This window comes from Physeter macrocephalus, chromosome 19, assembly GCF_002837175.3.
Source record: "Physeter macrocephalus isolate SW-GA chromosome 19, ASM283717v5, whole genome shotgun sequence".
Lineage (NCBI taxonomy): Eukaryota > Metazoa > Chordata > Mammalia > Artiodactyla > Physeteridae > Physeter > Physeter macrocephalus.
Genome location: NC_041232.1, coordinates 71,110,937 through 71,122,559, shown reverse-complemented (window position 1 = coordinate 71,122,559; position 11,623 = coordinate 71,110,937). Strand labels below are relative to the sequence as shown.

Genomic DNA, 11,623 nt, shown 5'->3' with positions numbered 1-11,623 from the left:
TAATCTCCAAAATATATAAACAGTTCATGCAGCTCAATATTAAAGAAACAAACAACCCAATCCAACAATGGGCAGAAGACCTAAATAGACATTTCTCCAAGGAAGACATACAGATGGTCAAGAAGCACATGAAAAGCTGCTCAACATCACTAATTATTAGAGAAATGCAAATCAAAACTACAATGAGGTATCACCTCACACCAGTTAGAATGGGCATCATCAGAAAATCTACAAACAACAAATGCTGGAGAGAGTGTGGAGAAAAGGGAACCCTCTTGCACTGTTGGTGGGAATGTAAATTGATACAGCCACTGTATCAATCACTGTATTACCATATGATCCAGCAATCCCACTACTGGGCATACCCCAGAGAAAACCATAATTCAAAAAGACACATGCACCCCAATGTTCACTGTAGCACTATTTACAATAGCCAGGTCATGGAAGTAACCTAAATGCCCATCGACAGATGAATGGATAAAGAAGTTGTGGTACATATATACAATGGAATATTACTCAGCCATAAAAATGAACGAAATTGAGTCATTTGTTGAGACGTGGATGGATCTAGAGACTGCCATACAGAGTGAAGTAAGTCAGAAAGAGAAAAACAAATATCATATATTAACGCATATATGTGGAACCTAGAAAAATGGTACAGATGAACCGGTCTGCACGGCAGAAATTGAGACACAGATGTAGAGAACAAACGTATGGACACCAAGGGGGAAAGCGGTGGGGCGTGGGGTGTGTGTGATGAATTGGGAGATTGGGATTGACATGTATACACTGATGTGTATAAAATTGATGACTAACAAGAACCTGCTGTATTAAAAAATATATGAAATAAAATTCAGAATTCAAAAAAATAAGAAAATCCTAAAGACTCTATCAAAAATAACCTGTTAAGGGCTTCCCTAGTGGCGCAGTGGTTGAGAGTCCGCCTGCCGATGCAGGGGACACAGGTTCGTGCCCCGGTTCGGGAAGATCCCACATGCCGCGGAGCGGCTGGGCCCGTGAGCCATGGCCACTGAGCCTGCGCATCCGGAGCCTGTGCTCCACAATGGGAGAGGCCCGTGTACTGAAGAAAAAAAAAAAAAACCTGTTAAATCTAATCAATGAATTCAGTAAAGTTGTAGAATACAAAATTAACATTCAAAAATCAGTAGCATCTCTATTATAACAAATTATCTGAAAAAGAAAGAAAATTATTCCATTTACAGTAGCATCAAAAACAATAGCATATTTAGGAGTGAATTTAACCAAGGAGGTGAAAGATCTCTACTCTGAAAACTGCAAGACACTGATGAAAGAAAGTAATCAAAGACAACACAAATAAATGGAAAGGTATCCTGTGTTCATGGATTTGAAGAATATTGCTGCAATGTCAACACTACCAAAAGCCATCTAGAGATTTGATGCAATTCCTATAAAGATTCCAATGGCATTTTTTACAGAAGTAGAAAAACCAATGTTAAAATTTATATGGAAGAAAGGCTCTGAATAGCCAAAGCAATCCTGAGAAAAAAAGCACAAAGTGGCTGGTATCACTTTCCTGATTTTAAGCTATACTTATAAAACTATAGGAATTAACAGTATGGTACTGGCATAAAAACAGATAAATAGACTAATGGAACAGAATCAAGAGCCCAGAAACAAACCCAAGTATATACGGTCAGATAATATTTGACAAGGAAGCCAATAATACTCGATGGAGAAAATACAGTCTCTGCAATAAATGGTAAAAATTGCTTATCCACATGGAGAAGAATGAAATTCCACCCCTATCACACCACTCACAAAAATTAATTCCAAATGGATCAAAGACCTAAAGGTAAGACCTGAAACCATAAACCTCCTAGCCGAAAACATAGGAAAAAAGCTCGACATGGATCTTGGCAATGATTTTTTAAAATATGACACCTGAAGCACAAGCAACAAAATAAAAGATAAACAAGTGGAACTACATCAAACCAGAAAGCTGCACAGCAAAAGAAAAAAGTCAACAAAATTAAAAGATAACCTTTGGAATGGAAAGAAGCATTTGCAAACCATCTACCTGAAAAGGGGCTAATATCCAAAATACACAGGGAACTCATATGCACAAAAAATAAGAATCCAATTAAAAAATGGGTGAAGAACTTGAATACATACTTGTCCAAAGAAGATACATGAATGGCCAACAGGTACCTGACGATGCTCAACATCACTAATCATTAGAGAAATCCAAATCAAACCACAGTGAGATATCACCTCACCCCTGTCAGGATGGCTAGCATCAAAAAGACAAAAGATAACAAATGTTGCCAGGATATGAAGAAAAGGGAACCCTTGTGCACACGTGGTGGGATTATAAATTGTTTCAGCCACTACTGAAAACAATATGGAGGTTCCTCAAAACATTAAAAATAGAACTACCATATGATCCAGACATCCCACTTCTGGGAATATACCTGAAGAAAACAAAAACATGTGGAAGTGATATCTGCATCTCCATGTTCACAACAGCATTATTTACAATAGCCAAGACATGGAAACAACCTAAGTATCCATCAATGGATGAATGGATAAAGAAGCTGTGCTATATACACACAATGGAATATTATTTAGTGTAAGAAACGAGGAAATCCTGCTACTTGTGACAACATAGATGGCCCCTGAGGGCATTATGCTAAGTGAAATAAATCAGGGAGAGAAAGACAAGTATTAGATGATCTTACTCATACATGGAATCTAAAGAAATAGCCAAAATCATGGAAAAAGTGATCAGATTTGTGGTTATCAGAGGTGGAGGAGGCTGGGAGAAATTGGATGAAGGTGGTCAAAAGGCACAAACTTCCAGTTATAAGATAAATAAGTACTAGGGATGCATGACGACTATATGCATGGTAAATACACACGTAAGTTGTATGATAAATATATACATAAGTTGTTAAGAGCATAAATCCTAAGGGTTCTCATCACAAGGAAAAAAATTTTTCCTTTATTTTATATTGATATGATGGATGTTAACTAAACTTGATGTGGTAATCATTTCACTATATATGTAAGTCAAATCATCATGCTGTACACCTTAAACTTACACAGTACTGTATGTCAATTACACCTCAATAATAACGGGGGGGGGAGATAACACATATGGCAAAACAGCACATGAACAGAAGCTCAGCATCATTAGTCCTTAGGGAAATGCATGAGGATTAAAAGAGGCACAAGAAAACTTTTGGGGGTGACAAATCTGTTTATTATCTTGATTGTGGTGATGGTTTAATAGGTATATGACATGTTAAAAAATATAAAATTGCACACTTTAAATACAGTAAGTCCCCTACATACAAACCTTCAAGTTGTGAACTTTCAAAGATGCAAACGTGCGGTCCATCAGAGTCAGGCGTGAGTGAAATTGCAGCTGGCCCTCCGTCTCCTGTTGCTGACGATCCTTCAGCTCTACCACCTCCCACCTCCTCCTCCTCCTCCAGTCAGTAACTCTTCCTGCCTGTTCACTCGATGTCAGCCCGTGTGCCAGCTGTTGTACTGTACTGCTGTACTTTTCAAGGTACTGTACTGTCAGACTCTGTTTTATTTTTTGTTTTTTATGTATTATTTCTGTGAAAAGTTTTATAAACCTATTACAGTACACTACTATTAATATATACCCGATTGTGTTAGATGTGTACCTAGGCTAACTGTGTTGGACTTACGAACAAACTGGACTTATGAACACGCTCTCGGAACGGAACTCGTTGGTATGTAGGGGACTTACTGTATGTGTACCTCAAAAGAAGCTGTTTTAAAGAAAGAAAAAAAAAGCAAAGAAGTGGGGAGTGAGACTTTTAAAAATGAATTTTTTCACATTTCTAACATTTTTAAAAGTTCTGAACCGTATGAATATATATTATCTACTCCAAAAATTAAATAACAATAAATAGAAATGACATTTAAGCCAAAAAAGGGTAGTCTGAGTTGATACTTTTCCTGCTTAAGTTACAAATCCTCTCAGAGGATTTCCCTAGCCCACAAATTCCTCACTAGACCAGCAACCCTCAGCTGTTTACTCTGCTCCCCTGGGTGACTGGGAATCCAAAGACATGGTGGCTTCCTGTTCATGGTTATAGACTAAGAGCAGTGTTCTGTTAGGCCATGTATATGTACATATGTTTCCTTTGACCTCAGAAGAATCTAACATCTTAAGGTCATGTCAAATATGGGGTAGAACCAATAAAATTTGAGAGAATGTTCCAGATTAAAAGACCAGTAGAGATTTCCTTCTGTGCCACCCAGTATCAGCTAAGATGAGCTCCGCAGTAAGATGCATAGGAAGAAATAACTCTCATAGTTTTTTGTTTTGTTTTGTTTTGTTTTGCGGTACGCGGGCCTCTCACTGCTGTGGCCTCTCCCGTTGCGGAGCACAGGCTCCGGACGCGCAGGCTCAGCGGCCATGGCTCACGGGCCCAGCCGCTCCGCGGCATGTGGGATCTTCCCGGACGGGGGCACGAACCCGTGTCCCCTGCATTGGCAGGCGGACTCTCAACCACTGCGCCACCAGGGAAGCCCCATAGTTTTTAAATTATCAGAAATTTGGCCTCGGGAATTCCCTGGCAGTCCAGTGGTTAGGACTGCACACTCTCACTGTCAATGGCCCGCCCGGGTTTCAATCCCTGGCTGGGGAACTAAGATCCCACAAGCCGAGCAGCACGGCAAAAAGAAAACACAAAGGAAATCTGGCCTCAAAACTCCCCCGTTGGGGCTTCCCGAGTGTCGCAGTGGTTGAGAGTCCGCCTGCCGATGCAGGGGACACGGGTTCGTGCCCCGGTCCGGGAGGATCCACATGCCGCGAAGCGGCTGGGCCCGTGAGCCATGGCCGCTGAGCCTGCGCGTCCGGAGCCTGTGCTCCGCAACGGGAGAGGCCACGACAGTGAGAGGCCCACGTACCGCAAAAAACAAAAACAAACAAACAAAAAACTCCCGTTTTTTTTCTTTTTTTGGCTGCTTGGCTTGCAGGATCTTAGTTCCCTGACCAGGGATGGAACCCGTGTCCCCTGCAGTGGAAGCGCAAAGTCCTAACCACTGGACCACCAGGGAATTCCCCGGCCTCAAAACTTGAATCAAATTATAATGCAGCTGTTTACAATAAACATAAGAGGAAGGGAAATTCTAACATGGAGAGAAATCCAAACCTCCCAACCAACTATGGTGGTTAAAAACCCAGGGTGCTCCTGCCAAATTCAGGATATGTTACTCACTCCAGATAACCTGCCTATGATCTCCAGGTGGAGAGACGGTCAATGCTCCTTTGGCCCCTGATTCTGTTCAACAACAGCAATCATTCTCGAGGTGCTGTCACAAACCATGGAATGTTTCTGTTTCTTACCACCAAGGAATTAAAGATATTGGATCTGGATTGTGAAGCCAACGAGGGACGGTTCCATTGTCTAGCATTTCTCACAAGGAATCAATTCTCCCAAGTGATAAGAATCAACCTTTAGATTAGCGGGTCAATTTGCCGAATGGGAGTCATCTTGCAGGTTCATTACAAAATGGATGCTGAGCCATGCTGCATAATAAGTAAGCCAGTCTATGGAAATCCTACAGGAGGCTTCTGGTTACAATTCACTTTGGAATGCTCACCTACCTTCAGCTTCCTCATTTAAATTCTGTGTGACTGACATAAAAGTGCATGCTTATTGAAGAGTTTAATAGAGGTAACACCAAGGACTATTTCTAAAAGTAGAGTTACAGTTCACGTTTTTGGAAAATTTGCATCAGAATTTCACCATTGTAAACATCTTGAGTAAATGCGGACCAAAAGAGCTCTTTTCAGTTTGCTGGGTTTATCCAAGACTGGGATATTTCTTAGGATTTTGTGGCTTTGGGTGAAAATACCTTCACTTTGATCTGCTCCAACAGCAAACAACAAAAGAAAAACCCCATAAACCAAGATATCATTAGCTGGGCCTCTAGAAGCCTCAACTCCTGCTAAACTGATACCATGATTGCTCTTCAAAATCACCTGGAGGAGGTCTCCCCCTCATTGCTTTCAGAGAACACAATTCACTCTGCTTTGAAAGCTCCCCCAGCTCCTTTTCCATTTAACTGCCTTCACCTTTCTTTAAGGCTACCCCAAATCCCACACTGTACCCAGGACAATTCAAAGAAACTACCCCTGGCTACTGTGAATTGTTCTTTCAGAAAACAACAACCAGCCAAAGCACACGCAGCCCGGTGAGCCTGCGGGGGGATTGGGGTGGATCCTGAGAGGAAACGCAAGTCAGGGAAGGTCGCCAGCTGGAGAATGAAATGATGGGATTTATGTTTCCAAGTGTTGGCCCTGGTTGAAGTGTAAAAATTAGAATGGAGAACTAAGGAGGATCCAGAACACAGGAGGGATGATACAACAGCTGAGCCCTGAACACCTTGGTTGGGGCAGGGGAGGTGTGTCAGGGGCACCCACTAGGCAGAACATCCAAATACAACCTTATAATCAACCATCTGCAGATTCAACTAACCTCAGGTGTGTAGTACTGCAGTATCTATTGAAAAAAATCTACCTATCAGTTCAAACTCGTGTTGTTCAAGGATTAACTGTACTTACATGGTACTAGAAGGTAAGGGCGGGTGTTGAGGCTGAAAAGTTTAGAGTTTTGAGGAAAGACCTTCAGAAAGCTCCTATTTAATGGCTTGAAGCAAGAGACGGGTCGTTTCCTGAGAAGTGGGGCAGTGGAAAGGATCTCCAGGGTCTGAGATACTTTGAATTCACTGGGGGTGAAGGAGGGCGGGGCAGGGGATGGGGCGGGCCCACCAGCAGCCCTCCGCAGCTTTAAGGCTTGAAAGTGTGATTATGCAGGATCGTGGAAAAGAACCATGATTAACTATCGATATCATTTGTGCCCTAAACTGCAGTATCTATTTATTGAAAAAAATCTACCTATCAGTTCAAACTCGTGTTGTTCAAGGATTAACTGTACTTACATGGTACTAGAAGGTAAGGGCGGGTGTTGAGGCTGAAAAGTTTGAGTTTTGAGGAAAGACCTTCAGAAAGCTCCTATTTAATGGCTTGAAGCAAGAGACGGGTCGTTTCCTGAGAAGTGGGGCAGTGGAAAGGATCTCCAGGGTCTGAGATACTTTGAATTCACTGGGGGTGAAGGAGGGCGGGGCAGGGGATGGGGCGGGCCCACCAGCAGCCCTCCGCAGCTTTAAGGCTTGAAAGTGTGATTATGCAGGATCGTGGAAAAGAACCATGATTAACTATCGATATCATTTGTGCCCTAATTCAGAAGCCTCACTAGATGCCAAGCACACACTAGGCATTTCTGTATAACTTGACCTCATACCAACCTCACAAAGGCAACCTTTCCAGAGGATTATTAGCATTTTACAGTCGAAAATCCTGTGGCTCAGAGAGGTTAAGGAACCCGACCAGGGCCACCGAGGCAGAACGTAAGAGCCCTGTGTCCTAGGGTATCTGGCTTCAGAGCCCCATTATTCACCCTCCTTAAAGGACAGCAGGACTTTAAAATAGTTTCACTCACTTTTTTTTTAGGGGAGAAATTACAGATAAAGCTAGCAGTTGACGAACATGAAGGAGCCTGAGAATCACTGAAATAAACAAGCAAACCTAAGTGTTTACATTTAACTCTACAAGTTACGTTTTCAGTTCCTTAAATTAATAGTTTCACCGTAATGATAACCCACTCTTTTTGTCTGCAATTTCAAACCGGTTTTAAATATTACTGAGATTTTTTTTTTTTTGACTGCTTGACCGATTTGCTAATTAAGCAAACACTAGGCCTCTCCTCCCAGCACCCATTCCCCCACCCCCGTTCCCGGCTCCGGGATGGGGAAAGGTGCCCGACAGGCGCTTACAGTGATTTCTGCCTCTTCTCTCTCCGCAACTGTTTTGAGGAGCAAATAACTGAGTGCCTTAGAAAGCTCTAAAGACGCCTGTGAGTCCGCTCGGAGATGAAACGCTGGGGGTCCGGCCTGCCCACCACACCTGAGAGGTGCGCGCGCAGCCGGAAAAGCAGGACCAGGTGCGCACACGCGGAAGTGCCCGGAGACAACATGGCGCCGCCTCCAGCGCGGGCCTTAAACGCAAGTCGGCGGCCAGCTACGGTGGCCCTCGGGGGCCATTATAGTGTTAGGACCGCGACTCGCTTGTGGTTCCTGGTGGAGCGAAGGGGACGTCCGCCGAGAGACTAGAACAACCCTGACTGGGCGTGGGGCCGAAACATCGAGGACCGCTAGATGAGGGTGCCCCCAGCAGGCCACAGTCAGATGAGGAGAGAAGAGCAATGCCATTCACTGAATTCATTCATTTATTCATGCACTCATGAGCACCGACAAACTTCAGTTTGTTCTTGGAAGTGACCCCTTCCGCGATGCTGTTAGGGAAGTTCTGCTTCCGGAGGGAGGCTGGACTAAACGAGATTGCCCCCCCAACAGAATCATACCAATCACTTACTGAGAGCAAGGCTCTGTGGTAAGTGCCCTGGAAGGATGCCAGGATGGCCTCTTACATACAATCTGGTGGTGACATATACGGGCCACCTACCAGACACAGAGCAGGGCAGGTTCAATGCCGGCTGTGGGTAGATGAGGAGAGAACCGCCCTGGGAAAGAGGAGGTGCGACCCGACCACTTTGTTTTTATTACTGGGGGGTAGAGGCTGAGGGTAGTGGGCAGAGGGGCTGGCCTGCAGTAGCCCTGGAGCTGTGTTCCCTTCTCCCACTTCCATTTCCTGTGGTCCTCACTGGTGTTAGGAGAGGTTGTCCTTCCCTTGGGCAAAGAACAGTAAAGATTTCTGCCTACTGGCCTCAGTGTGGGTCACAGACATTTCAACTCCTTCACAGAAATGAAAATACCTGGAGAATTGTTTGAAACCAACAAACATACAAAAAAGTAATAATATGCATTCCACTATGGGGGAGATTGCGCCCAACATTGTCTATGACACCTCGCAGGGTGTATCAGTCTGCTATTGCCACAATAAAGCTGTGTAACAAAATGCTCCAAAACACAGAGGCAAAAACAACAATCATTTATTCTCACTCATGCATCTAAGAGTCAAGCTGGTCTGGGCTGGGTTCCGATGGGCTTGGCTCCAAGCTGCAGACTGGGTCCAGGTCACATTTCTATCACCTTCCTTGGACCAGTGGGCCAGTTGGGGTTCACTCTTCTCATGATGATGGTAGGAGCAAGAAAGCAAACTCAACTGTACAAGTACAGTTTAAACCTTTGCTTGCATCGCATCTGCCCACCTCCCATGGTCAGAGAAAATCCACATGGCCAAGCCCAACATGAATGAAGCAGGAAAGTACATTTCTCTCACATAGGAAAGGGAAGCGTGTGTGAATATTTCAAGCAATAATTTGATGCAAAGCACATGATTACACAGTGAACTCCACAGTTATGAGCCCACTGTCACACTTCCCTCATTGAAAACGTGTTCCCTGGTTAGAGAAGATGCTATGTACTGCGGAGATGGGCATAGCATTCTCTAAGTCTGCAGATGCCAGTGCCGCAGGCAGGGAGGGTACAGCCGCATGTGGACAATGACTCTACAGTTGACAGGCATATTGCTGCCTCCTCCAGGAGTTGAATGTAACCCACCAGCCACCAGCCGGCCACCTGGTCCCCCCAAAGATTAGTGTCCTATCAGGTCCTCAAAGTTGGTGTCTGCTGTTGTCAGGCTGGGTCCTCCGCAGTGGTAGTCAGGCAGCCAGATCAGCCTTGATGAAGGGCAGCCCATGCCGTTGAACCCATGCATGGCCTCCATCCTGTTACTACAGCAACTTTGTATATGGTTTCTTTGAACAAGCACTGGGGGACCTGGGCCGGGGTGGGGGGGGGCAGGAAAGGCCAACATCCACAGTTTACAAAGACCTCCTCTATACAAAGACCTCCTCTATACCTCCTCTATATGAATGTCTTCTCCTGGGTATTTACACAGGGCAAGATATCTTCACATTCTGGGCCCATGCAGAAAAATTCATCCAGAAACTTCCCCACCAGACTGCCATATCTAATCTCTAATCTTGTCCTTTCCAAGTCTCTGATCAACTGGTCAACCCTTTAGCCAGTGTCCATCAGTCCCTCAGGCCATCACTACTCATGTAAGAAGTGGAAAACCAGTCATCCACTCAGAGTTCTAGCATCTGAGATGATTTCCCTTTGCCACCATCTTTTCAGAGCTGCACCCCAGTGACGCTGTAATACAATGGCTGCTCACGTGTGGCTCATGCCAGCATATTACGCAGGTGTCACGGACTGGACACGGGGAAATCCCCTGAGTCTGTACGTGTGGGTTGAGGAGCGGTCGAAGCAGGTGTTATGGGAATCTGTCATTTTCAGGCCCAGTCCTGTAGACCCACTTTCCTCTTTACAATGGAATGTTTCTGTGTACATCTAATTTTATGGATCAGATGAAACTAAATTCATGAAGGGTAGTTCAGATGACAGTCTGTCAGTGCCACCTGACAGGTCCTGGGGCCTTCAGTTGAAGGTGCAGCCAGCTGCCATGAGGGAGCTAGGGGAATATGTACCCCTACCTCACTCCATTGTTGCCAGTGCTCCCCATTGGCTGTATCTGACCAGAAGCCAGAGAGCCCATTGATGCGTCCATATAAGCCAGCCTCTGGGGGCTCAGAGCAGGATGAAGGGGAGAAATTCATTGGTTGGGCTGTGGTGTCAGCCTCTAGTATGGCCCCCAGTGACCTCCACCCCCTGGAATTCACCCCCCGTGTAGTCCTCTCCCATATTATACTAGGGTTGGTCTGTGTGACCGGTAACATGTAGCGGAAATGATGAAATGTCATTCACTGGTTAGGTTATGAAAAGGCAGTACAGCTCGGGGTTTAGTTGCTGTGGCAGATAGCTTCCTAAGATGGCCCCATGATCCCTGCCGCCTGGTATTCGTGCCCTGGTGTAAAACCCTTTCTTTGAGTGTAGGCTGGACCAAGTGACTCGAATCTAATGAACAGAATATGGCACAAGTGATGGGATACAAAGGACCGTGGCTTCCATCTTGCCCGAATGCTCTCCTTCCTGCTCGCTTGCTCTGGTGAAGCAAGCGGCCCGCCGGAGAGGCCCACGTGGCAAGGAGCTGAGGGAGACCTCTGGCCAAGAGGCAGTGAAGAACTGAGGCCCTCAGTCCAACAGCCTGTGAGGAACTGAATCCTGCCGACACCCGCAGGAGTGCGTGGGAAAGCATCACCCAGGTGAGATTTACAAATCTTAGACTGTGCTCGCTTCGGCAGCGCATATACTGAAAGTGGAAGGATACAGAGGTTAGCATGGCCCCCATGCAAAGAAGGCACACAAATGTGTGCAGCATCCCGTATTTTTGAGTAATCTTACATACAACTTTCAAAACAAACTGCTAAAAAAAAAAAAAATCTTAAATTAGCCCCAGCTGACACCTCGATTGCAGTCTTTTGAGAGACCCAGAGCCTGAGGTCCCACCTAGGCCTTGCCCAGATTCCTAGTCCACAGGCAATGTGAGACAACGACTGTTGCTTGGAGTTTGGGGGTAATTTATTATACAACATCGGCAACCAATACATTCTCTCTCTCTCTCTCTCTCTCTCAATCTCTCTCTCTCACATCACTTGCTTCTGTGGGAAGT

The 11,623-nt window shown here is 45.0% G+C and overlaps 1 long non-coding RNA gene and 1 other non-coding gene across 2 annotated transcripts in view; one reads left to right on the top strand and one right to left on the bottom strand.

Annotated features, from left to right (window-relative positions):
* Window positions 1–8,040, bottom strand: part of LOC112067143 (uncharacterized) — a 46,825-nt gene extending 38,785 nt beyond the window's left edge. Inside the window, exon 1 of the long non-coding RNA XR_008615883.1 lies at window positions 7,864–8,040. This is a non-coding gene — a long non-coding RNA (uncharacterized lncRNA). The remainder of the gene's footprint in view (window positions 1–7,863) is intronic.
* A 3,199-nt stretch (window positions 8,041–11,239) lies between these two features.
* LOC112067155 (U6 spliceosomal RNA) lies at window positions 11,240–11,343 on the top strand. The gene has a single exon (XR_002893118.1). It is a non-coding gene; the product is annotated as a U6 spliceosomal RNA (small nuclear RNA).
* Window positions 11,344–11,623: the final 280 nt, after the last annotated feature.